Genomic DNA, 27,919 nt, shown 5'->3' with positions numbered 1-27,919 from the left:
CCAGCAAGGTCAGCAATCACTCCTGCCCTGTTCACTGAGACAGGAACTGTCCAATGGCGTTTTGGCCTGTGCAAAGAACAGTCCCATTCAACAGATCGAGTGGGAGGTGCTGGGGATGGGGCACTAGTTGGCCACACTCCTGGATCCTCTCCTCTTTCCTCCCACTGCGAGCACAGTGCAGTACTTAGCACATCTTTTAGAGCAAGCCAACCATTTTTGAACGACAATTTATTTACATAGACGTGGAGAAATAGCTTCTTGGCAACTGTGTACATGCCAAATGCTGATTTTCTATTTTAACTTCTAGACACAATGGCAACTGGCTTGTTTGAAAGATGATGGATTATGAACTGAAGGGAGAGCTAATGAGGGGGGAGCAAACATGAGACCAAACTTGCATTTCCCCAGTGCACTGCCTCAATTTACAGCTTGGTGAAACACTTAAAATTGGGTTTGGGCCCAAGAAGCTTTTGAAATAACCAAACCAATTTATTTTTAGCTACAAATATGGAGTAACTTTAAAATAGAAATGAAAAGCTGGACAATCCAGGAAAACAAGGAAGAATGTGGGAACCAGTCAATAAGGTTGAAAGCCAGGCTGTCTTTGAACATCTGCAAGGTAGATGCCTCCTCCCTTTCTTGCTGCAAGCAGTCAGGAAGGGACAAGAAATGAAATTCATAAAAGGTGGTTATTCACCAGCAATTAGCTTTGCCTATTCAAACTGTCAAGAGTTACTCAGATGGCATTCCTAGCACAATATTTAGGGAGTTAACAGGAGGTTGGCAAAAAAACACCCCAGCCATCAAGCCATTTAAAAAATAACCCAAAGACAACATGTTTCATGGCTCCTTCTCCAGCACCACCTAGGTGCTGGAGAAGGAGCACCTAGGATTTATTTGCTCTAAGGCTCCCTTTTGGAGCCTTAGAGCAAATAAATCACAGCTCCTCTACCTCTGCCTTGGGATGAGGCTTCTTAAGATGGGAGAGCCATAGTTCTGTTTTAGCAGTGTGTGTAAGAGGAAAAAAGTTCTGCAATTGCTTCATTTCTCCCCTTTTCTGATCAGTGCTGGTGATAATGGTTTCCTTGTTATGGCTTGTAGACACAGCATGCTGCTGTGTTGAAGCATAGGAGGACTCAAATCTAACTCTTAAATAAAAAAGGTTTTGGTTCCAGCACAGCATGTTTGTAAAATATCTACTGACAAGTCAAAAAAGTGTTCCACATGGCCTGTAAAACATATGTTAAAAATTATGCCTCATAGACCAGCTTTAAATTATTCATTTTTAATTCCTTCAGCCTTGAAGGGCCTTTAAACATTGACTACTGAGAAACAATCCTGCCACTGAGGGAACAGCTATAAAATAAAAAACTGGCTACTTAAAAATATAGAGAAAAATGCTTTACCTAGGCACAGTTTCTGAATTTAAAAATATGAATAAAGGTCTGGATCCCCACTTGGTAAAAGCTGATACAGCTCCTTTGAAGTCTGCATAACTATCCCCCATCAGCAGTTGAAAGCCCTGGCCCAGTCTCTAGAATAGATATAGTTTCCCTACATAAGATTACAAGCAAGATTTGCATGGTTAGTTAAAACTATTCTATATTCACTGAGCTGTTGAGGAATTTGTCTGTGAAACAAATCCTGGATTCTTTCCCAAAACCATCTAAATGACACTTGCTAGTGAAACACTACAGCATGAGGGGATCAGATCCAGCACACTGGGCTGGACCCTGCCGTAATTCCGATGGCATTATCAGAGAGCACTTGTTACCTCCACGCTCCTTGGGGTGCATCAGGGAAGTTGAGAGCATCTAAAGGAATTAAGTGAGTGTAACAATGATATAAAAAGGAGAAATAGGCTCCATGCTTGCTGTTTCAGGTGGATTTGGTCTTGTTCTCTGCTCTTGGCTCAGCCGTGTGCTGGCAGAGACTTGCAGATCTTCTCCATGCTCTGCACTTCTCCATGCTACACCCCTGTCACTGTGTCATGCCTCCCTGAAACATCTCTGGGGCAAACACACTCCTCTTCTGCCTTGCTTTACAGAAAAGAGCCTTTCTGAGCAAACCCAGCCACTGCAGAGCTCTCCTCCATTTCTCCTCCTTGCAACTTGTGACCAAGCTTGGTGTGGCTGGAGGGAAGCATCATATCCTATCTTGTGTGCTCCAGAGAAATGGTGCAGAGATGGGACTGAAAACACAGAAAAAAAAAAATATCTCTCACTCCCTGTCTTCAGTCACAGAATCCTAGAATAGTTTGGGTTGGAAGGGAACTTAAAGATCATCTCATCTCAACCCTCCTGCCATGGTCAGGGATATTTTCCACTATCCCAGATTGCTCAAAGCCCCATCCAGCCCAGCCTTGAACAGTTCTAGGGATGGGGCATCCAAAGCTTCTCAGGGCAACCTGGCCACTGTCAACTTGATTAGCAATCAACAATTAGGACATTCTTGGCTGCTGGGTTAAGCTTTCCTTGATACAACCTAGTGAAACTTCATACATTGTATGATGAGAAATCAGCTGTTTTACTAGATACTTTTTTTTCTCTGTTGAACTCATGGATAGACCAGGTGTCGTACAAGAGGTAGTGAAATGCAGAGTGCTCAGACTCTTCTTTCTCATCACTCTCTCACTCCCTCCCTCTCCCCAGAAACGCTTGGCAGAAATCCCCAAACCTGATGCACAACCCTATTACTGGTGAGCTGTTCCCCAGAGATTCTTTTTCGTAAACAGCACCAGTCACTCACTATTATTGTGAAGCAAATGAAGCACCAAATTCAACCAATTTGCCTGAAAGTAGGAGAGTGTCAAGGCAAAAAGGTAGCAGAGACATTAAAAGATGATCAAATTGGAGCTCCTCATCCCACCTCCAGCAAAGTGTCAAGCAGCTCCTGGGAAAAAGCACTGAACAGCTCTTTAATAGACTGTTTCCACCACACAGTAATTCCTTGTGTTGATACATTCCTCGTAAAAGAAGACTAATGTGCTTTTTTTTTTTTTTAAATGCTCATTACTGTAGATTAAATCCCTTCCAAACCCTGTTTATGAAGGATATAACACTATGCTGCTCTTCAGGATCCAGAGGCAGGATTTAGTGATGGGGTGAGTCCCTTGAAGGGCTTGTTTGGGCTTATGCTCCCTAAGCAGAAAGCTCAGGCTGTCACAGGTGCTCTCAGCTGCATGCAAATGTCTGCACAGCACAGTACATGATGTGACACTGGTCTAAATCCACACTCAAGCTTTTACTAACACAACTCTATGGAAACAAGCTCAGTGGTGATTGATGAATTACAGCTCCTACCTAGCATGTTACAGTTTCCACTGGAAGTACCTGGTGCTGGATTTAATAACCCAACAATGTGGGCAGTTTCAGTAACTAGATTAATCGCCTGTAAAGTCATCTGCTTCACAAAGGGAGTAGTGCACCGGCTGTCCAGTGTTACAGAACATGTTTTTCAGCGCTCAGGAATGCACTCTCCCCTCTGATATGTGCTGTGCATGTTCACTGTGCATATTCGCCTGCCTACGGAAGGGTGGAGGAGAGAAGATCAGAGATCATTTGCTTCTTTGGAGGTGCTATAATCCCCCCACTTCTAGTCATGGCCCCAGTCTTTACACATCTCATGGCCCCAGTCTTTACACATCGGCACTAAAAAAGGCAGCATTATGTTGTTAAATAGTTTTAGCAGACACTTTATCACTTCAGTGTATCTGCCTGGGGAATTCTTTAATGATGCTGCTTTCTTTTTAATTCTACAGTTTTTTATAGTCACCTTAAAAATGTCTGATGCTGGACAGAAAGAAGAGGGCTGAAGTACCTCTCCTATAAAAACAGGCTAAGGGTGGGGATTGTTCAGCCTAGAGAAGTCACAGGGGAGACCTTATAGCACCTTTCAGTATCTACAGGGGCTTAAAGAAAACTGAAAATGTTTGTTTGTTTGTTTTCCCAAGGGAAGTTAGTGATAGGACAAGGGAGAATGGCTTTAAAATGAAAGAGAATAGGTTAGATTAGATATTTGGAAGACATTCTTTCCTGTGAGGGTGGTGAGACACAGGACCAGGTTGCCCAGACCAGCTGCAGATGATCCATCCGTCAAAGTGCTCAATCCCAGCCTGGATGGAGCTCTGAGCAACCTGGTCTAAAACAAGGTGCCCTGTCCATAGCAGGGGGGTCCAAACCAGATTATCTTTAAGGTCCCTTCCAACCTAAACCATTTTATGACTCTGTGAATATCGACTATACGCTATTTTTATTAGCGATGCCACATAGATTTTCTGCCCTGAGAAGCGCCGAATTTCTTTCCACTTTCCCTGCTGCGATCACCTTTGTGGTCACGCAGCCCAATTTCAGAGCCAGCAGTTTGGCGAACACAGACATTCCTGGGAGGTGACTCTCTAGGGAGGACCCGACGAGAGCCGGATTTCATCCCGGGGGCGCTCGGGGTGAGTCCGGGTTCGCATCGCACCTCTCCGGTGCACAGCCCCGCTCAGCGGCCGGGGGGGAACGGGGGTGAGATGGGGGCGAGGGGGGCAGTGATGAGGGAGGGGGGTGCTTGGGGAGTGAGATGGGGGCAATGATGGGGGAGTGATGAGGGGGTGCTTGGAGAGTGAGATGGGGTTGATGGGGGGGTGAGATGGAGGCGATGGGGGCAGTGAGGCTTGAGGAGATGGGGTTGATGGGGGGTGATAGGGGTGATGGGGTGATGACGGGGGGATGATGAGGGCAGGTGATGAGGGGGTGGTGATGGTGGGGGGTCCGCCTCTCCCGGCCCGGCCCCGAGGAGGAGCCGGCGGGGCCCCGCGCCGTCCACGTGGCCGAGGGCGCGCTATATGAGCGGGCAGGAGGCGCCGGGGAGGGAGCGAGGGGAGGGACGGGGAGCCCGGAGCGGCTCGGCGGGGAGGGCCAGCCGGCACACAGACGGACAGACCCACAGACAGCAAGACACACATAGAGCGCGGCGGCAGCCACCAGAGCAGCGACCGCCCGTCCGTCCGTCCCCCTGGCCATGGGGCTCGGCCGCCCGCCGGCCCCCCGCAGCCCGCCGTGAGTACCGCGGGACCCCGTCCCTCTCTCCCTTCCTTCCTCCCCGCTTACCTGCAAATCCCCGCTCCCCGTTGCTGCAGAAGGCGCGGTGGGAGCCTGCCAGCCTCCTGACTCCTCACTTGGCTGTTGAGTTGTTGGGGTTTTTGAAAAAATTATTTCTGTGGTTTAGAAGCAGGGGCGGCCCCGGCGCTGCTCGCAGCATCCCCCCGGCACTCCGGAGCGGGGAGGCTTCTCCCCATCCATCCAGCCGGGATTTCCCCACTGGAGGGAGGCAGAGGGGAGGCGGCGGGTGCCGGGGTGGGCTCCGGAGGAAGGGGCCACCTTCGGGCGATGCTCGGGGGGCGACAGCGCCGGGAACCCCCCTCCAGCTGCCCCATGGGGACCGGTCCTGCCCAGCGCCGCCGCCGGCTGGGAGCAGCGGGAGGGACCAGCCCTGCACCCCGGCTGTTCTGTGCCTTTTGTTTCTCCCCTGGGTCGGCTGTGTGCCGGAGGAGTAAAGCCGGTGTTACTCCGTTAGAGGGCAAAAAGCAGACTAGCTGTCTTAGGTATCCGCTCGCACATTCCTCCTTGCAGAATTAATTTCTAGAGGAGCATAAATAACTACTCTTCGAGGTCAGCCGTTTGTTTTTATTGTACTTGGTATATTTATCTCAGTAGCGAACATCTATCCCAGGTCCTTAGTGTGATTGTGTGTAGTCTTGGCACAAATGAAAACAAGCCAGTTAAAAAAAAAACACTTGATGTATAGTTACTCATTTGAGGCACACAAGATTTTCCGACTCTTTCTAACGGTTGGGCTTGTGTGTATCCAATATACTGAAATAACTTTTTCATGCAATTGTTAGTCTGAATTATATATTTGTCTGCTGGGCACATATGTTGAAGGAAAAACCTCCCTAATTATGGATCTTTCAGAGAGATTGGAAGGGTGACAAAGCCCTTGTAATCTTTCGGGTCAATTTTCATAAGCTCCAAAACCTCTCTTTGAAAAGGAAATTAAATTTCAGTGTACAAAAGGGACAGGAGATTCAAGGATATAAAAAAAGAGTCTCTTATTCTACTTTGATCTTGTCCTCAGGAGTTCATTTACTTTAGTGCTCTTCAGTGACACAAGTTAAAATGAAGAGTTGCCTTTAACTGGAGTCTTCCTGCCTCTTGGCATTTCGGGAGGTACTCAATTAGCAGCACACTTCTCCGTCTATTATTTACACAGCTTCAGCTGGAGGGGTGGCTGTGTGTGAAGCATCTGCTTGGAAACACTTGGCTTGTTACACCCGCAGCATCCTGTGCCACCCATGCCAGCCAGCACCTTCCACAGCACGGTGTGTTCAGCCCTCCTCAGTTTTTCTGTCCCAGTCCAGAGCCAGCAGTGCTCTGCCCACTGTGCTCAATGCCTCGGCAGAGCTGCTCTGGTGTCAGAAGAAGTTGGTGTGGCCCTGGGCTCCCTTCCCTGCTTTCAGCAGAGGCAGGATGTTATCTGCAGGACATGGCTGTGCTCAAGGTCCTTTCTGGACCTATCTGGGAACCTGATAGTTTCTAATCTGCTCAAGCACATGAGGGAGTGGTTGGATGTGAATGAAAAGAATGAATTTGTTTATTAGTTAATAGCATGTGTTTTCTTGATTATCCTGGAAACAGCAAAGCCCCAGCATAGGTCTGTGGTGAACTTGGTGTTCTGTTCCTCTGCTGATTACTCACTTCATTTACTCTGTTTTGGTGCTGCTATAGAGTAACATTTCCGTGTCAGGAGGTTTAAGTCCTGTGCCTCACCAAAGTTCCAGTCTATGGTTCTGCCAAACCAGCTTTTAAGTTACCATTAAGTTTTTAAACTACAGTTCTGCTAATGCATGTTTGTTTTACCTTTTTGCTTAGCCGTGAGTAGAAGCATTGTCTCCGAAAGTGCAAAGTAAGAGAGAAACTGTATTACTTATTCTTTTGGCTCACTCACTTGGTGCACAATCTGATTCTGCAAGGGAGACAGCAAGTTGCCCTGTATGTATGAATTTGTCACACATCTCGGCCAGAAACAAACTTGAGACTTTCTTTACAGTTTTTCTTTCAAACTTGATTATGCTGCTAATGGTAATGGCCTCGCAATTGAGGAAGGTTGCTTTTCAAACTAAACATAATTTTATGTAAGACTTGGTATGTGCTTATCAATTTTCTTTTTTTGTTTATGTAAAACTAGGAGCAGCTTGAGAGGAAATTAAGGTCAGGCAGATGGCAGTTCCATCTTCTAGGTTATAAAAGCATCTTTTATGTCAAGTGAGTTGCAAATGCTGCCATTAAATGATAGTAGAAATAAATTTTTACTTGGAACATCTTTTGCACCTATTTTCAAAAGCCTAGTGAAGCAGAAACCTGCTTTTAAAAAGCAAAGGAGAGAGAGCAAGCTCAGCTCCACAGCATATTTCAAGTGCTGTTAATCCCACCACCTGGTGGAGCTTTTCACGGCTCTGGCTGAGAGAACTCTGAAAAGGAAGCATTTTTTGTCTCGTTTCAACACTCACATGCCACATGTAGTTTCTTCAACTTTTTTCTTTTTTATGAAGACGTAATTAATTTTCTGTTCTTCTGTATGTTTTCTACTTTGCAGAAGGCAGCATGGGACTGTTGGTGTCCCATCTGAAGCAGCAGATAAATGAACTGGTGAAGTAGGGGGTAAAGTTTTCACCTACGAGCACTTCTTAAGTGAAAGAATTATTTTTAATAACCAGCCCCTCTGCCAAGATACTCTGGTGTAACCTTTCAGTGCAAACCCCGTTAGCTTTGTACTAATAATTTTTATATTTTTATATAAATATTACTATAAAAGTTTTTATTTACTATAAAATATTTGCTAAACAGCCTGTGTTCAGTCAAGCTTGCAAGGAGCAGAGAGGCAGATATATTTTGAACTGATCTGCCATTCCTGATATAGGTTATTAAAACATGGGCATGAGTTCCAGGAATTAAGGTGAAGTATGGCAGAGATAGTTCACCCCTTCTGCTGCAGTCTTGCCTGACTGCATCAAAGCCTGTCTGTTATGTTTATGGTGTGCCTCCTAACTGATAAATGAAAATCTAACTCACGGGTATGCAAGCTGAAAGTAAACTCTGGGGTTATCTGTCACAATTCAGAGGAATTGCTTACAACAGGGAGAAAGCCCCTTGACCCATACAGACATTTCCTGTGCAGGACATGCAGCCTTGCAGGCAAAATGCTGTTGTAAATGTTTGTATGGCTCTTCTTGCCACAGTGCCTGTGGCAGCAGCCAACAGAGCAGAGGAGGCCATGGCTAGCCTAGGGATGTGGCAGCTCCCATCTGCCTCTCTGCTCCTGGCAGGAATGGGGTGCCTGGTGCCACTGTGGGATGGACAGCTGCCTTTGCAGCCTATCCAGAGCATGTCTGCATCCCTCTCTGGGCTAGCATGGGATTCACTGTCCAGTAGGCACCTGCTCTGTATCACCTGGCATGTGCCTGCTCCAGGGAGCTGGGAATCTCCTACCAGGCTCCAGGGGCCTTGGCTTCTCAACTGTGGGCTCTTAGTGCTGTTTGAACTGCCCTGGACTATCTGTCCTCGTCTTCTGACACCTGGTGTTGTATTTGAGACTTCAGGAGGGGGGGTTTGATCTACAAGGTATCTTCAGTGGCACCTGAAATGTGTTTGGCAACTGAATTGACCCTGTGGGAGCTGTGAGTGTTTTCTGGGCACAAACTTCTATATTATGAAATAGATCAACATAAGTGGTCTCTGTTCAGGATGTATGTCTGTTAGTTGTTCAAAGTTGTCTCTTCTTGTGACTCCTCTTGTCCTGATAACTTCTCTGGGCTGACCTGGCACTAATTTACAATAGCCACAGAGGAACTGCTGTCACCCTTCTGGTCACCTTTCCCACTCTTACCCAGCCTCCTCTTCCCACTGGTGCCAAGTGTCCCATGCTCAGGTTTGTAAATAGCAAGCTCAAGTTGCTTTGTGTAAAATGTCCCATAGAACTTTGAAAAGCTCTTTTAAGTCAGGGTTGCACAGCCCCTCAAGCTGTGAAATAGCTGTGGAATGTGGAAAATGGGGGGCCTTGACAGACAGGGGGCTCTTTTTAAAAGAAACTCGCCCGTAGTATTGGTAGAAGCTTGCTCTGAAGCATGAGTTAAGATTAGGAATGTCATCAATTGTAAAGACTGTAGTAATTGTTAAAATGCAATTCTAGGGGAAAGGAGGGTGGAAAGCAATTGTTTCCTGGCTTTGTTTCACTTTGAAGTGCCTGTGATTAAGTTGCTTTGTCTGGACTGACGTGCATGTCCCTTCTCATGTCCCTTCTCTGGGACAGGAAAATTTCTGCCCTGTGTACGAGGTGACCAAACCTTTGAGCAGACAGGAATTGAGCTATTTCAGGAAACCTGTTAACCTCATCAAGCCACATCTGTTTCTCTGGGCCAGTCCCACAGCTATTTCTGCCAAGCAATTGCAAGGTATCCTAGAATGCAACAGACACACCACATAAGTGGTTGAAGCCTGTGCCTGGTGACAAATGTTTGAAGTGTAGCTGTCTTTCTCTGAGGACAGCATCTCAATAGAACTTTTTTGGTTTGTTTTTTTATAGTAACTTTTCTGGTTTTCCATGCAGGCTCAGCACTCTGTAGCTTCCCATCCCAAAAGATTTGAGAGGAGGACAAGGAGAAATGGGTGACAGGTTAGAGCCCACGGGGTCCAAGCATAACATTTTCCACCTTGCTGGTGCCTGGCAGAGAACTGCTGCTGGCACGGAGGTGACCACACATACTCCTGGTGTCCCCAAAACTCCTGCAGTGGACTCCTTAGCCATCCTCTTTGAGGATTGCTCTGCAGAGTAAAAACTGGCACAGTGACACTGAGGTATTAAGTCTGATTTTAAAATGTCTCTGGACTCTATAATTGCTGCTGACATTTTTCCAGGAGCCATGGAGTTCTGGTTTTTTTTTTGTTTTGTTTTTGTTTTTTTTTTTTGTTTTTAGAGCTTTGGTACACCAAAGCAAAACAAAGGCTTTCCTTTTAAAGGACACTGCATTGTTTCTAGAGGCTGGCTCTTCAATCAAGAACTTAATCTTACTTGTCTGAGATACTTTGTGTGCTGACACATCACAGTGTTGTACCAGCTCGAAAAAGAAATCTAATTCTATCAAATCTGCCAGCTCAGTTAATGTGACCCTGCCAGGGAAGCACCTCCAGTTCTTTCAGGAAGGTATCAGATTCCCACTGCCAGCTCAAATTCAAAGCACAGTGCCTGTGGCCAGGTTTGGATTTAAAAAAAAATTTCTGAGGTACTTCTTGCATCCTGGCATGCAAAACCACAGATCAGATTGGAAGATGTCATCTGAATATCTGGGTTGAAACTTAGCAGTTTGAGTCCTACAGACAGTGCTTTGGGATTAGTGCTGAAGCAGAGACCTGTGTTACTCCACCCTGAGACTTCTCCAAACTCCTGTGTAAAGAGGTGTAGGGCTACCTGCAACCTGAATCAGAGCTGACCTGACAGTTTTTGTCTCTTTTGGACACTCTGGAGTGCATCCAAAGCTGCCAGGGTGTGATAAGGACATCCATGTCTGTATCTGAATTCCTTTAGCCTGGTGGGATGTGGTGATGCCTTCTATGGAACCTGCAGCCTGCATTACTGCAAGACTTTGCCTGTAAATGCTGTTGCTCTAATCCTGCTTTTTCTAGAGCTTCACTTAAATCAGTTTGTGCAAATTATCTGACTTAGATTTTTTTGATGACAACACTGAGAAAAATACTCATTTACATTGAATTGAAGCAATTTTTAGTTAAGGAAAGGCAGGTCAAAATAATTATAGCTTTGGAAGGTGATGCCTTGTTTCTTTTAGATTTACTTTGTCTTAATTCCAGGTCCATTTCAAACCTCTCAGGTAGTCAAAATCACTCATTTTGAAAGAACCAAGTTTGTCTCCCGAGATGTCAGAATGATTCCTCTGAATTTGATGTGACCTGCATTGTCACAGTTTGCCAGCCAATGGCAATACTGATGTTATAGCTGAATCTGGGGTTTTGTCTCTTTTCTCTTTGAAACTATTTTTGTAGTGAAGTTATTATTCTTTGGAAGGTTTACCCTGTTTCTCTCTTCAGGGACAATTCTATATATTTCAAGTAAGAAAAGGATCTCTCCTGTTGCTCAGTCTAGTGCTTATTAGAAGAATTAGAGCTCTTCCTTCTTGATCTCTCTTCTCTTTTCAGCTCCTGTATCCTCTGCTTCCCCCCTTCAGTTAAAATCTGCCTTTATTGAGAAGCATTGACTTTATGATCAGGTCTCCTGTGGCTTCTCTCTGCCTGCTAAAACAGATCTGCTGCTCTTCTCAAGCAGCTGACTTGATTCTAGCCTAAAAATTTAACCTGGGAAGTGAAAATGAACTTCTGCTTGCCCACTATCAAATGTTCAGCTTCATCTTTCAGACTCTAATACTGAGGGCTGCCTGATTTCTCCAGGGGATCAAGCAGTAGCACTGGTGAGAACACAAAGCAGGTAGAAACCAAATTTGCAGGCAGGACATTGATGCATGAACAGCAACTGAGAATGCCACAGCCACTGGAACTGTGCAAGTTATCATGGAATCACAGGACATCCTTGCTTGGAAAGGACCCACAGGGATCATTGAACTGGCCTTGGGCAGGACATCCCAAGGATCCCCCCTGTGCCTGAGAGTGTGCTCCAAATGCTTCTTGAGCTCTGTGAGGTTGGTGTTGCAATCACTGCCCTGGGGAGCCTGTTCCAGTGCCCAGCCACCCTCTGGGGGGGAGAACCTTTTCCTGGTGTCCAACCTGAACCTCCCCTGATGCAGCTTCAGCCATTCCCTCCAGGGCTGTCACTGATCACCTGAGAGAGGAGATCAGTGCCAGCCCTTCCTCTGTCCCTCCTGAGGAAGCAATTGCACTGAGGTCTCCTCAAGGCTGAGCAAGCCAAGTGACCTCAGCTGCTCCTCATGGCCACCCCTCAAGGCCCTTCACTGCTCTCCTTTGGACACTTCCTAATATTTTTCTATATTTCTTGTGCTATGTTGCTGTTGTGATGTTATGATGAAGTTCTCTCCTGTCCTCTGGAGACTGTGCTGTAATGGCAACACAGAAATGCAAGTGGAAACTGCATTACCCTTTGCAAAATGTCAGGAGTAAGCAGACCCTTGCAAAAATGTCTCTTGCTTAAAAAGGCAATATTGAAATGTAAACTGGCTCTTACAAAATATCATATGGAAACCAAAATTGTCTTTTCTGGTGCTAAGAGGAGGAAAACAATTTGGGAGGGCAATGTGAGGATGCTTTATAAGTTTGATAAAAGGCAGTTGCCTTCTCTTGGGCTGCCAGAAATGCCTATGGTTGGCTTGCTGGTGTAAGTGGAGACTCTGCAGTGGATTTGTGGAGAAAATCTGGGCGGGGGACACAGCTGTGGGGTCAGGATATGGCTTTGCTTCAAGATTGCAGCTATAGGCAACAAGATGTCAGCTCCTCTGAGGTTATTCTGATGTCTGCCATGTGGTGATGTGAAGTGCCCATGGAAGTACCAAGTGGCTGTGAGATACTGAGAGCTTCTTCAGAGCTTCAGGAGAGCTTTTCTAGTGTCTTCTCCATTTCTCTTCTTCCTGAGAAGGTACTGAAATGTTCTTTAGTCATGCTCTTCAGGATTTTTTCCCTGTCATGCTTTAACTCCCCACACAGCCACTCTCTCCCATTCCCTGCAGTGGGAGAGAACTGGAAGGGTAAAAGTGAAAAACTCGTGGGTTGAGACAAATTGAATATATAAAGCATAAGCTGCACATGACCAGCAGAGCAAACTGAAGAATTCATTCATCACTTCCATGGGCAGGCAGCTGTTCAGCCCTCCCCAGGAAAGCAGGGCTCCATCCCACATCATGGTGAATGGGAAGGTAAATTCCATCCCTCTGAATGTGCCTCCCTTTCTTCTTCTGCTCCCATCTTCCTTTGCTGACCCTGATGCTGCATGGCCTGGGGTCAGCTGGGGTCAGCTGTCCTGGCTGTGCCCTCTGTCAGGTCCTTGTGCACCCCCAGCCTTCTCGCAGGTGGGGTGGGCTGAGGAGCAGAAAAGACCTTGGCTTTGTGTAAGATCTGCTCAGCAATAATGAAAACATCCCTGTGTTATCAACAGTGCACCCAACACAAATCTAGAACACAGCCCCATACCAGCTACTGTGAAGAAAATTAACTATCCCAGTCAAAACCAGCAGAGTCCTTTTGCATGTTCTGCCTCTCATCCATTCTTTTTCCACAAATTCTCCTTGTTTGAAGAAGACAGACTGTTCCTGCAGCTTCCACCAACCCCCTTCCCCCCCAGGCTTTGTTCTCTGTGTGCCAGGATCAGAGTGAGCCAAGACAGCAGGAGAGCCAGGGACACTTAAACTCTGCATCTGAGGACAAGTGTGTGGTGTTGTAGGACACACTTATGGCTGAGAACTTGGAGTGAGAAGGCCTGCCCCCTCTCAGCTCCCTGCTCCAGACTTTCTGGCTGCAAAGGACAGTATTTCAGTTTCCTGGAGGTTCAGTTCAGCCTGTAAAGTGGTTGGAGATTCCAGTAAAGAGGTAAACACTGCCCTTTTGACCAGCAGCTTGATTTTTGAACTTTGAAAGTAAAGGGAAATCTACCACATGGAGAAAAGAGCTTTAGAGAAGGGATTCACTCTCCCACTCCATTGAATGGTGCAGTCAAAGATGTGCAAAAGCACAGCTGATGCAATGTAAATCATCTGTATTTCTGTTTTGTTTACTACAATGAGGTTATCACCACAGTGCTACAAGGATTTTGCCATTTGGTGCTTTATCCATGTGGCTGTTCATGAACTGCTTTTGCTTGCCTGGATCCTAAGAGTTTACAGCAGAACATAGTGTCTGTGGCTGTCACAGCAGATTTTCTGTTAAGAAGTATCCAAAACTAGACATGCAAAAGTACAAACTGCTTCAGACCTGGAGTTACAGAGAAAAAGCCTGTATTGTGGTGGCAGGATGTGTGAAACAGCAGCAGCTTCACAGCTTTGTGATAAAACTGTGAGGATGCAGGAGCATAGCTGTCCTGCATCCTGCTGTTAAATCCATATCTCTCCAGTTCAAAGACAAGGATGTTGTGTGGGACAGTGTGTTAAATGCTGTGTACAAGTTCATGTAGGTGATGCCAGTGGCTCTTCCCTCATCCCACAGCATTGTGAGACCCTTGTATGCCCATTGCAGAAGGCCACCAGATTAGTCAGGAACAATTTGACATAATGCTCACAATTGAGAGAGTTAATTACACCAAGAAAAGTTGTGTGTTAATGCCCAGGTAAGACACTGACTTGTGTTTCTCCAAAAGCTCTGTAACTCTGTCGTGTAAAATGGCCAATGCTTCCAACAGAAATTACCTCAAGCAACTACATAACTGGCTGTGAGGGCAAAGAGCAGAGGAGCAGGGGATGGAAACTGGCTGTTGAAAGAGACAAGGTTATTGAAAAACAAACAGTAGTTGCAGAGGTGGCTGAAACACTTGGAAGTAGCAGTGAAACAAAGGTGTTTAGGATAAGCTGCTTCTCCCCAAAGGCCAAAGTCTCCTGTTGATGCTGAGTTGAGTATTGGCAGAGGATGTTGCTATGGAATTGCAATTAATTTTGGAAGGTTTTCAATAAAGGAAAATGATGAAGGTCTGTATAGAAAAGAATCAGTAGGTTGGAATTACCAATCAAACTCCTTTGGAGGGGGATGTCTCTGTTTCACAGAGCACCAGAAGAGGCTGCTTGTTTCTTCCTCTGTTGCCACCTGACCTGCTGCTGCTGTAGGAGAGTGGCTCATTTGCTGAGCTTTGTTTCTGCTGTCTTAGGAGGATGCACACTTTTCCTTTGCCTGTAAGTGGTCTGAATGAAGAATTCTGTCATAGAATCAATTAAGTTGGAAAAGATGTCTAAGATCATCAAGTCCAACCATCACACAAGCACCAACATCATGTTCACCATTAAACCATGTCCTCAAGTGCCATATCCAAAACTTTTTTGAACAGTTACAGGGATGGTGACTCCACCACTCCCCTAGGCAGCCAGTTCCAGTGCTTTACAACCCATTTTATTTTTAAAAAAAAAGGTCCCAATGTTAAATTTAACCTAATGCAACTTGAGGCTATTCCCTATCATCTTGTCCATTTTTGCTTGAGAGAAGAGCCCAGCCTCCACCTGGCTACAGCCTCCTTTCAGGTAGTTGCAGAGAGAGGGAAGGTCTGCCCCCAGCCTCCTTTTCTCCAGATTAAACACCCCCATCTCCCTCAACAGGTCCTCGTAGGACTTGTATTCCAGCCCCTTCACCAGCTATATAAAGCTAAAATTCTACCAGATTAAGGCAGGGATGCTCAGTGTGGTTACTGTCTGTACTGTTCCTTGGAGAAAAGATTCCCACACTCCAGTGACAGTAGCCCTTTATCCCTTTGGCTTAAAATACCCAAGTCCTGTCTGTGGTGGCCATCATCACACTAATTGAGAAACAATCCTAAGAAATTTGCCCCATTTTCAAGTTATTATTTTGGAAAAAGGACAGTTGTCTTGTGGGAGCAAGCTGGACCAAGAGTTAAATCTTAGTGCAGTAGAAAGCAGTCCTTAGATCCTCCTCAGGCAAACTGTCAGAGACACACCCAGCTTTTCTTCTTTTGTGTGTGCTTGTGAATTTTTAAAGAAGCTTTGCTCAAAACGTATTTTTTTCTGACTTATCTTACCCCACGCAAACTTAGAAGTTCTCTGTATTTTATGAAATAAACCTACCAGGCACAGCTCCATTTTGGAAAACAGCTTTTCTTTAGGGTGTAACTCTCCCCTGCCTTGCTCTCAGAGCCACTAACCTCACATTTGGCATGTCTCTGAATTTGGAAAATAGTATTATGAGTCTGGCTGTTGTCTGCCAGTACACTTTTTACACTTTTACTGTCTTGCTTGGAAATTTAGTGGCTCTGATATGCAGAAGATATCAGTGAGGAGTTTCTCATGGAACAGACTGCAGCTGGAACAAGACCCCAAGAGAACTTGATGCACTTGCTGTGGGAGTCTCAGGCTTGCTTGGCAGAGGGGCACACCCTGAGGGTGAGATTCACAGGGTGGCCTTTAACCCTTCCCACTCCAGGAAGAGACGAGATGGCTTTACCAGGGTGAAATGTGGTGCCATTGGGACTGGTGCCACCTGCCGTGCTGCTGACACCCTCCTCACTTAAACTTTGAGATGTGGCACACTGCCACCTGTGCCCAAGCCTTAAGTTAAGGGCAAAACTGGGAGAGATTTGCTTGTTTTAAAAAGTATCTCTTTCACAGTCCCTCGTCTCTACCAGGGGAGCCCATCCAAATTTGCAGTTGTTACTTTTGTATCTGATCAGACTTCAGTTGACAGCTCTGGTTCTTGGAGCTGGAAATTCTGTTAGTAGGGCACTGGCCTTTTTCTGAATATTAAAAATCTCTTGCTTTTATAGCTGTCAGAACCAGTCTTTCAGATCTCCCCCTCCAGCTGCTGTGCTCTCTTCTGAGCTGATTGCTACTCCTGGGCAGGTAAGTGTCGGCATTGTTTTGCCTGGCACCAACAATATTGACCTCCAAGGAAAGGAGGGTGTTTCTGCATCTCAGATCTAGTGCTGTGTTTTGTTTATGATACTCTCTTCTGTCAGGAAAAAATGCTGCATACCACTTTGCCCTATCTCCAAGAGAGAATAGGGTTGTGCTCAGTAACCTCGAGTGTGGACTTGTCGTGTCTGGTGAGCTCATTAGAGCTTGATCTGCTCATTACCTGGAGACTGTTGAAGGCAAAACCCAAATATTTCAGAAGTCAGCAAGGGCAGCATGCTTCCCTCTGAGTGAGCATGGGAATGTTGTTCAGCACATGTATTTGAATTGATTGCTGAAGCTGACGTCTGCTTACTGAGGTTTACAAAGCTTGTGGCTTTTCATAGTCTGTAAAACACATGGCATTTGTATGAACAGGCTTGTCAATGATAGTTCCCTTACCCAAAGCCAACAGGACTCCCCCATCTGTGTAGCAGAGCCCTTTCCATAGAGCCATCAGTCATCACTGTCTAAAAGTCTAGCTGAAAGTGAGTAAAAACAAAATTTTCTTTCTTGCTCTTCCCTTCCCCAAGGAAATTCTTTCGCTGGTGTGACAGCCCTTCCCAGTCTACTTATAACTCCTATTGATTTCAACTTCCTGTCCAAAATTGCTGGAACATGAGATGGTTAACAAGATACTGTTCCTGAAAGGCCACAGGACAAGGGATCCTTGTCAACAGTACATGGTGAAAGATTTCAAGCCTGATGAGTGCAGCAGGCACCCAGAGAGTGTCTTGAGTGTTGAGAGAGTTAAAATTGGTTCGGATTTTTTTCAGGAGGTGCAGAACAAAGCCACAGTGCTGGCATTATCACGAAAGATGTCCTTCAGCCTGCCCAGTTGGCTATTTTAGGAGGCATTTAGTGATGTAAACATCATGGCAGAGAGACTGAAACACTTGTTGTGGTTTAACCCCAGCCAGCAACTAAACACCACTCTCACTCCCCCACCAGTGGGACTGGGGGGAGAATCAGAATGGTAAAAGCTGGAAAACTCATGGGCTGTGATAAGGATAGTTTAATAGGGAAAGCAAAAGCCATGCACACAAACAAAACAAGGAAATAATTTCCTGCTTCCCACAGCCAGGCAAGTGTTCAGCCCTCTCCAGGAGAGCAGGGCCCAGTCACAGGTAATGGTGACTTAGGAGACAGTCGACATCACCCCAAATGTCCCCTCTTCCTCCTTGTCCCCCCCACTTTATACACTGAGCATGATGTCACATGGTCTGGAATATCCCTCTTGTCACTTGGGGTCACCTGTCCTGGCTGTGTCTCCTCCCAGCTTCCCATGGACTCCCCAGAACACAGCCCCATACTGGCCCAAATCAGCCACCACTCCACAGCAAATGGAGCAGTGTTTGGTGCAGGCTCATGCTCTCCTTCTCAGTGGGAAACTTCATAGTTCCCCATCACCTGTGGGATTTGTATCTTTATCTAAACAGGATGGAGATTGTCACTTGTCTTCTTTCACCAGGATTCTCTAGGTGCACACTGAAAACCACTATGCTAGCAGGGTGCACCACGCCATGGTGAATGGCAGAAGTTCCATCCTTTTGGTTTAGCTGAACAGAGGTGAACTTTTCATTAGGTTGGTGAAAAGGTGGTTCCTGAGTTTACCTAAAAATAAACAAGGTGCTGACTGGCAGGATTATAGTTTCATTGCTTGACCTATCAAAGGAGACAGTGCCATGGAAAGGATACAAGTAACTTTCAGATGACATTGCATTAATTTGTAGCAATGCTGGAATTTCTGTTGAGATACTTCCTAAGGATGTTGCAGGCATCTGGCAAAGGCTCTGCTTGTTCTTTCCTTTGATATATGCCCAGAACCAGAGACAGATGCTGTAAAATTGAGTAATTAAATGTGTTGATTTCTTGTAAAAATGGCTACTGTAGTTCATTTCATGGTTTGGGGGTAAGGGGGATCTTTAAACATATCTTCACTCTGCTTGTGTAATTTGAAGGTGGCCTTTTTTCTCCTTTTTTTGGTGTCAGTTTGTGAAGGTTTTTTGAGTTGGGTTTTGTTTTTTTTTTCTTTTTAAAGCACAAGGCTTATTTAAGAACTTTGTAGACAAAAATATTTTGCAATACCAAAAATCTTCTGCAGTGTGTTCAGAGCAGGACTTTCTTTGCTCTTCAGCTCAGAGTGCTTTAGACAGGATGGGAGAAGGACATGAAAGAGAATTGTGTTGTACTAAGCAGAATTAGAATAAGCCCACAAGCACATGGTTTGTACTTTTTAATTCCAAGAGCCTGAATCTGATCTCACTCCTGCTAATCTCTGAAGGGATTATTCCTGATTTACACCATCCTGAATGAAATCAGAATCTGGCCCTGAAAGCCTGTTTGTACTTCAGACATTGTCTCAAGGCAGCTGACCTGAAAATATGAAAAGGAGACCTGAGTTCCTGTGGGTTAACTGTTTAAATTTGTCAAGCTAAGTCGACTACAGCTTGTTTAGCAGGGAAATGGCACTGCAAAACCTCAGGCTAGAACCCATTTACCTCTGTTGGACTGATAGGAGGTAATCAGAGGATCCTCTTTGGTGCAACACAGTGCTTTGCATTTGCATAGCATCTTTCATCTGAGGATATTAAATAACTACTTCATTGCACTTCTGGAAGCTGTTCAGCCAGACAAATCTCTTTAATGACCTGCCACGACTCTGGTTGCTAGCAGTGAAGCAAAAATAAGTTAGTACATTGAGTCTCTGGTCATGAGTGGCATCTGTAAGAAGAGGTCTGCAACCTAGAACAGTGTGAAGCTGTTAGCTGAAAATACTGGGGTTTCTGGAAAAAAGGCTATGTCATACTTAGCTGCTGAGAAGAAAATTGATTTTTATTAGCACAGGTGCAGTTATTGTTCACTGAGACAGGTACCAAAAGCAAATGTACAGGTTCAGGGTGGGAAAGCACAGGTTGCCTTTAAGTCATCATGCCAACTTCTTTATGGCCTCAAATGAGTATTTTTCTGTTCGTGTTTTGGTTGTCTACATGCTCATTTTTAAGGCTGTGTTTACACTGAGATTAAGGGGAAGTTGAAAATACCGTTTCATGGGGCTGCTCTAAAGGAAACTGATATATTTTTATATATCTGTGCATATTCTTAAATGAGCAGGTCATGTTTGTCATTCTGCAAAGCACAATTTTGGTGTGGTGACACATTTGCACACTGTTTAAACATCTAAATGCAGCCACACAGTGGGAACCAGACAGGCAGCCTCATGCAGTGGCCCACCAATTTCCTTTTAGATTTTGTTCTTGAATTCTGTTATCAGCTCGTATTTCTTAGTAGCTGTCTCTTTGCCATGTCAATTTGAGATGCTCCAAGCTTTAGACTACAGTAGTTAGATGACTGTGGAGGGTGCTGTCTTTATGGACTGTAGGATGCCTGCATCCCATGATTCACCCAGCATAATGGAAAAAACACTGAACCTCTGGGACACTTATCAAAAAGGCTCAGTATAGGAAGATTTTGCTCACCCTGGTTCAGTCACCCTGTGACTGAACAAACAAACAAACATCTGGCCCTGCTCAGGAGCTGAGCTGCTTTTTCCTTTCCAACCTGAAAGCATGGTTATGACATTAAATATGTTGAACCAAATTTGACATGCACAGTCACTTGTCTGGAAAATATCCTTAATTTTCCTTACAATCAGTAAGGAAGTCTGCTACTTCCTTAAAGGTATATTTAGTTTTGTTGTTAGTCATGGCTGATGTAAACCCTGCCTGCCTATCAGCAGAGACTGGAGGAACTAATGACTATTCCTGGAGGTGAGACTTCATTGATTCCAGCTGAAACAGCTGGTGAGCAATGCTCTGAGGAGTTGGCATTAGAATAAAAAAAACAGTTGGCTTTGTGTCTATAGTTCATATGAGTAACCCAGAAAACTCTGTGGTGAGATCTCTGCATTTTTGTTTTTCATAAAATAGTCATCATCATCATCATCATCTCAGGTCCATATCTCTCCACTTTTCTATATTTACCTGATATTAACCAGAGGAAGTGCCATGGAAGCAAATGTGGGATTTACTGGGGGAATGAGAACTGGTTAATCCCACACTCTTCAGCAAAGCTCTCCCTTCCTTCAATCCTGTCTGTGCAGCAATGTGTGCATCAACCTGGGTCCTCTTCAGTGAAAAAGAGTGATACTGGACCTTCCTTTGAAGCTTTTGCTGTTTGATTGAATCAAATTCTCTAAAAATTCTCTCTGTATGTCCGCTGTAGGAGAAGAGACATTTTTCCCTGTTTGTCTCTGCTCTCAGCTGGTCCCACAAAGTCTGCTGCCACAGCAGATGTAAAGGTGGAGAAATTTTAAAATACATCACAAAGCAGATATAAAATCTACTGCCTTGCTGAACTGGTTAATGTTGCTTAGCTGACATTTCTGCCGTGTAGGAAAAGCTGCATATTACTGGCCAAGCACTTTGTAATTTTCTGTTATTTCTAAAATGGATGCCAGCAATTGGAAATATTGAGTAATTTTTAATTGAAGTGATATGATCAGTGGGTGATTAGTTTTTGGAGTGCCTTGGATGTATGCTATGCTGTAGAGACCAGCCATCTGGAGCAGGGCTATGGTTTAGCTGCTGTAATGAGTACCCATGGACTGCAGTGCCAAAATGACCAGGTTTATTACATCGATGAAGATCTTGAGTAATTTTATTCATTTTCACAGATCTAAATGAACTAAAATGAGAACATAATTTGGCCTGAAGTTTTAGTTTGATGCTCTCAATTATTAAACCAAGGATCATCGATGCATTTTCTACTATGCTTAAAATAACCCAGCCACAGCAAATCAGGCTGTTGAGTTCCTTCCTCTGCCTGCAGCTTTTACCAAATTTACCACGGCCAGCATTTCAGCACATTTTGCCTGGATGGCCAGTGTGACTTCTTTGGGTCCTTCTTGTATTTGCTGCTCCTCTGACCTGCAAGTATCACACTCTGCCTCTGACCTTGGGGATAGGCTGGCAGGGGAGAAGAATCCTAGAACTACAGAATGAGTTGTGTTAGAAAGGACCTTTAGAAATCATCTAGTCCCACCCCCTGCAAGGTGCAGGGACACCTTCCACTAGATCAGGTTGCTCGGAGCCCTGTCTGTGCTGACCTTGAACGTTTCCAGGTGTGGAGCACCCACCACTGCTCTGTTGCAGTAATGCTCCCAGTGCTGGGGATTGCTGGGCAGAGTCCCACCATCAATCTGTGCTAGTCACAAAGCTTGCAGCTCACATTGCTGCAGAGTACCTGTAGCAGCCCTGGGTGTGTGGCCAGGCTTGTAGCTGCTGGACTTAATTACTCCAAAGGGAAGACTGATTTGTGGTATCACACCAAAGCTAATGCTCTCTCTTCCTGAAATTTTCATTACACAGTTGTTTTGCTGAAGTCTGATCAGTCATGGTGATGTACAGCCCTGAAACTTGAATCTGAAGTGCTGCCCTGTATTCAGTGTATCAAGGGGTGTTTGGAGCAGTGAGGGTTATTGGAGGAAGTGGCTGGAAGAAAAAAAAAAAGCAAACAACTTTGAGAATGCTTTGATCTGAAATCAAATATCTGCACCAAGGAGGCAGTGTATTTTTAGGAAGAGGGCACAGGCTGCATGTAAGTAGATGCATTCTATTTGATGTGCTGAGATCAAGGTGTTGGAGTCTTTAACTGCTCATCTGGCCATCGTACCTTGTGTTTTCCCTCTTAATTTTCCCCTTGTGTTTTAAAATTGTTTTTCCCACTTGTTCTGTGAAACATTCTTATGCAAAGCCAAGTCTCCTGCAACTCAAGCGAGTTGTTTGTAGCACAACAAGAGCAAAGAGGTGTCATAGAATTTTGGTTTTGCATAAAACCACACCATTTATTTCCTTTATTTTTCTTCCCAAGCTTGTTATTAAACGAGCAGTACTTTAATGAAGCATTTAATGGAGAAAACAAAAGAAAACAGCTTCTATTCCTCTAGATTGTTCCCAATCCCTGAATGAAAAATTATTTAGAGATTAAAACCCTTGCTGTTTCCTGTGTCATTGCAAAGCAATAATGAGCAGAACTTGAAAAGCTCTTCTCTCTCCTGGTTTGGAGTACCAGCCTCTATCACAGCGTCAAACAGCCATGCCAGCACTTTTTCATGGTACCAGCTGATTAAGTTTCATAGCAGATTCTCCCCCAATTTAATGCTGCTAATGACTGTGTGAATGAAACTTACAATATAAGCACAAGTTTGAAATCTCAGCTTCAGCACTGGAGTTTAAACAATCTGTGCAGGAAGAGGCTGTTGAGAATGTAAGCATCAGTTTAAAAATGTCAAGTTTTCCAGCTTTCATTGCAATTTCCCAAAGCCATGAATCCACAGCAGACCCAGGAATAAATTGCAGGAATTGGGTTCTTGCTGTAAGCAGGGACAAGTGGCATGCCCTGAGCACTGGCACATGATGAAAAAGCCAGTGGTCTCTCCCTCCCTCTCAGCAAGATGTGAGTCACTTGGGTAATTCCTATTTTAAACAGCATAACTGGATTCATGCTTCAGGCAGCCTCAGACAGCCAAAGAGGAATAAACTTCAGGTTAAAACCTTGTGTTTTGTGTCATTACCTTCTTCTCCATCCTTTTTGCCCTGGCAGTGACAGTGTGTCAGAGGGTAACAGTGGGAAGGGGAGCTTTGCTGCGTGTGGGAACAGTAAAAACCAGCTAGGTCTGCACTGAGAGGTCCCAATCTGCAACAGGAGAAATAGAGCACTTGTCTTCTGATGTACAGGAAAGAAAAACAGAGGCAGGTTCAGAAGCAATTTTAGCTAAATGGTTTAGGTTTTGCAAATTGCAACCCTGTAGCCTTTAATGTACTGGATGAGAAGAATGAGTGGCTCATTTGCTGTGAGGGTGGTGAGACACTGGAACAGGCTGCCCAGAGAAGCTGTGGCTGTCACATTCCTGGAAGAGTTCAAGGCCAGGTGTGATGGGGCTGTGACTAACTCACTCTAATGGAAGGTGTCCCTGCCCATGGCAGGGGTTTGGAACAAGAGGATCTCAAAGGTCTCTTCCACCCCATGCCATTCTGTGGTTAATCTTGGTACGTAGCAGATGTGGTTACAGGTGACAGGACTTGATTGACAGCGTGCTGAGAGTAGATGTCCCTCAGCATGATTTGCTTTCAGCGTGGCAAAGATGTGGGACACTGTTGGAGGCATTATCCAAGTGGGATGCTGCTGCCTGCCTGCCAGGAAAGCAGAGGTGGAACCCAGCCACGATGACCCTTGAGCAGAGAAGGGTGCAGGAGTGAATCAGGTGCAGGAGTGAATCAACCCAGGTGCACAGCTTTGCCCCATGGGATGGGAGTTTGGAGAGCTGCCAGGTCCAGAGTAACTGCAAAGGTGTCACCCTTTTAAGCAGAAAATTCCTTGGTGGCCCGAGGAATTTCTGCTGCCCAGGCAGGTCCATAAGCTGAGGTGCTGTACAGTCTGCAGTGACTCTGGTGACCACTCAGAGATGTTCTTCTCCTACTGTACTTGACAGGCAGTGATGGAGAGTGAAGGAATCTGCCACCATGGAATTCCTCTTCTCTGGCACGATGAAGCCTGTCACTGTTTTATCTCTCTCTCCTCTTGGTCCCAGTGCTGGGAAGGGAGGGTTGAAATGTGGCAGTTGTACCCATGCCAGGGAAGGTGGTTTTAGGTTTTCAGAGCTTCCTGAACATTCCAGCTCCAGTACATTTTGTTCCCAGATATGTTCCCTTTATTCTTCATTGCTATGGCTTTACAGGCAAGGCTACTCAGAGTGCTGTCCCCCTGGGTGTCCTGGGTTCATGGTGAGGACAGAAAGGGACAAGAGAAAGCTGTCAATTGGAGCCAGGGATCAGAGGAGCCAAGAAAACAAACAGCTAGGAAAAACACCTGGCTTCTGGGACTTATTTCCTTAAGAAGCAAAGTGGAGAGCAAAAACATGTGGGATGACTAAGATAGGAAGGAAAACCATGCTCATGTTTGGTGACAAGCCCTGCCTTTCAGCACTGAGGGTAGGGCTTGGTTTCTTCATCTTGCTCCAGGGCTGTGTGGGCACGCATGTGGCTCTCATGGACAAGACTCCCACTCCTTCTGCCCCTTCTCCTCACTGCTGGCTGACAGAGCCATTGGCAGAATCAGTACTGGGAATAATACCCTGCTGCAAGCCCATAAAGTATAAGCAATCTTGTGGGATCAAGTCTCGGAGTGAATTGGATCTTCATTTTCTTTTAAGAATACTCCAGTTTCTCTCAATCAGGAGGAGACTTCTCTCCTTATGAAATGGAAGACAGTGAGTGCATGGAGGACAGGCATGGTACAAGGCTGTCCCAGTTTAGGGCAGATTTGGGAGAAAACCTCCAAAGGGGCCCCTCCAGAAAACAAACCCACACGGCCCCTCCCCCCCAACCGGATTGGGAAGGATTCCTCGGAGAGAAGTGGAAAGAACCTGTTTATTTAACAGGCACAGCACCCCCCAGCACACACAATGAACAATACTGGATGACACCACTCCTTCACCCCTCTGAAAAAGATGACAAATTCAGAAAGTCTCTCCTGGGGTGGTCGCTCTGTTATCAGTCCCTCCGGCGCTGGGGCAGCTGCTGCAGCCACAGGGTGCAAACTCTGGGTGTTTCCCAGGTCCCAGTCTGGAGCAGGTTTGAATGGTTCCAAGAAAGGGAAAGAAAGACAGTCCAGGGAAATTTGGACTGCCTAACTAAACTAAGTAACAAGCAGGAGCAAAGAGCAAGAGCAAAAAGCAAAAGCAGCGCTAAGCACTGCCCCGACTGTGTCCCACCGACTGTGGGGGAGTGAGCAGGCCAGTAACAAAACAAAACTTCACTTTTCAGAGCCAGTCTGGAAGGCACAGAACATAATACCCAGCATAAACAGAACACTCAAATGGGGATACAAGCATCATAATGTCACCCTAGGACAGAGGTGAAAACAGCTCATGTTCCTTATGGAGCAAGGAGAGTTTTCCTGTGCTAGATCTTCCTTAGAGTGCAGATACTCCAGAGTGCAGATGTTGGGTACATCTGACAGAGTACAAGCATCTGCAAAGCATGTGCTGCTGTCAGACCTGGTAATCTGTCCTCCTTTTATGGGTCACAATGAGAAATAGGTACTTGACTATTTGTCATTTGTCTCATTTAGAGGAGGCATTGGAAAAAGAGGCTCTGGAAGTGGGACTTCCTCTGTGCCGACAGTTAAAGAAGCCTTGATGACTTGCTCAGGCATTGAGGTGTGACCTGAGATCAGCTGGGTCCTGCCCCAGCACAGCTGGGAGTGAGATCCTATTAACCTCTTAGCTGGGGATGCAAGGGCCAGAGGGCAGAGGCTGGGGTGTCTAAATGAGGGAGCTGATGCTGGGTCTGTGGTTACCTTCTTCTGTGGAGAACTGAAGCACCAAGGTAGTGCCCATCCAGTAACCTGAGGGGAGACTTTCAGAGCCCAAAGAGCACTGACTTGTCTGCACCTTAATGAAAGGCAGTGAGGGCCATGCTGCCTTGCTTCTTTTATGTCATTAAAAGAACCCAAACCAACAAAAAGCATATATATGTGTATGTGTGTGTGTATGTTATCTCCTGAAAAATATCTAACATGTAGGTGTTCCTTTTAGATGAATGTGGAAGAGATGAAGAAGTTTCCTTATGGTCCAAAATGAACAGGATCTGCTCCTCTTTCTGTAGGAAGAAAAAAAAAATCACTGGCCTGGTTGACTGAAATGTGTCCTGCAGAACCGAGGACCCAGACTCTTTTCCATAAAACTTGAACACATGAAACAGAGTCAAAACCCAAATGCTCAATTGTGCTTAGATCTGTGGCTCAGCTGAAAGCTGATTGCTGCCTTCCTGCTGCCTACACCCCCTGTACACTACCATGTACAGGTGGTCCAGACTGACCCATCCAAAGTGCCCACATGTGCAGTGAGTAAACCTTTTTCAAAGTGGTTTTTTTTTCCACATGAGGAAACAGCTTTCTCAAGTATTTATTACTTTGCCATGTCCCCTGATTGAAAGGATGAGCCCTCTGCACAGGGCAAATGTTAGGGTGTTCATTTTTTTCCTCAAATGAAAGAATAGCATTCAACTTCCAGTGGAGTGGTGGTGCTTCATGAGAGTCTCATTGACCCTGAAACTTGCACTGTGCTGTAGTTTTGAGTAAACCAGGAGAGCAGGGTTTCTGATAAAGCAGGTGCCGTGTCTCATGTTTGGGTTGTATTGCTACCTCTGGCTCTTCCTGTCTGAAAGAGCCTCTCATAATGTTCTGATGGTGTTTTGGAACACCAGCTGCTGGTGATAGCCCAAGGATGGAATTTGTCCTGTACAACCATCTGAACAGTTGTAATTTCAGTGGCAATTTCCCTTTGTTCACACTGCTCAAATGCACTTTTCTGGTGGTTTGTAGCAGAGGATTCATTAGCTCCTTTTCCAGCAGGACAGCTCTGCTGTGCGTGCAAGTCGGTGTTGATATTATAACACATTTGTCATTAATTTGATAGCCCATTGCTCTTACACACGTTCACTGTCATTGCAAAAGTGTGCTTTTTGTTGGCTTTTCACAGGAAGGGATGAGGGGATGCAGAAGTAAAATTTATTTAGTAGAGAAACATTATTTCTGTTCTCTGTTAACAGCTAATTATGTAAAAGAAGAAAGCCAAAAATGCTGGTCAGTCATAGAGGATTAAAAGGAGCAGTGCTTTGCAAATGCAGCAGAGGGATGTGAAAACACGATTCACTTTCAGAAGATTTTGTTTTGTAATTCTGCATCACACCTCTGGCTCTCAACACTCTGCTGTCTGTCTCTCTGTGTGTTCAACTCGTAATATTCTGATTATGTGTCACTGGCTGGGCAGCTATAGCCTTAGTTGTGCTGTGATCTAAAATCCCCTGAGACACCAAAATACTTGAAGACAAGGAAAGATGTTGCTAAATAGCACGTGATATAGCTGGAAAATCTGACCACAGAAAGCCCAGATGTCTGCTAGAGGCACTATTTTCTTAATTACCTAATTTTAGATACTTTAGGAAGTGTGTTAAAAAGAAACAAAACTAAGTTGTGGGCAGTTCTTTTGAGGTCTAACATGACTGTTATGGATGATCCTTAGATTTTCCTAGATGCTTCCAGAAAAAACCAAGCAAAGGAACTTCTACTGTATGCTGTTTTAGCATGTTGATTATTTATTTTATTTTATTTTATTTTATTTTATTTTATTTTATTTTATTTTATTTTATTTTATTTTATTTTATTTTATTTTATTTATTTTATTTTTAATTTTTTTTTTTTTTTTTTCTAACTCTGGAAGCTTTTGAATCAAAAGTTGCA

General features: G+C 45.0%; 1 protein-coding gene and 1 long non-coding RNA gene across 2 annotated transcripts in view; one reads left to right on the top strand and one right to left on the bottom strand.

Annotated features, from left to right (window-relative positions):
* Nucleotides 1–468: 468 nt before the first annotated feature.
* On the bottom strand, nt 469–5,585 carry LOC132338144 (uncharacterized). Its single transcript, XR_009489383.1, has 2 exons — nt 5,097–5,585; nt 469–2,191 (listed from the first exon to the last, which is right to left on the bottom strand). It is a non-coding gene; the product is annotated as an uncharacterized LOC132338144 (long non-coding RNA).
* The window catches only part of ST3GAL1 (ST3 beta-galactoside alpha-2,3-sialyltransferase 1), a 79,019-nt gene continuing 55,948 nt past the window's right edge, over nt 4,849–27,919 (top strand). Inside the window, exon 1 of the mRNA XM_059867391.1 lies at nt 4,849–5,045. The gene's annotated coding sequence lies outside the window, so the exon portion shown is untranslated. The remainder of the gene's footprint in view (nt 5,046–27,919) is intronic.

This window comes from Haemorhous mexicanus, chromosome 1 (genome assembly GCF_027477595.1).
Source record: "Haemorhous mexicanus isolate bHaeMex1 chromosome 1, bHaeMex1.pri, whole genome shotgun sequence".
Classification (NCBI taxonomy): Eukaryota; Metazoa; Chordata; class Aves; order Passeriformes; family Fringillidae; genus Haemorhous; species Haemorhous mexicanus.
Note: the sequence above shows the minus strand (reverse complement) of the source record. Positions and strands in the feature narration are given on the sequence as shown.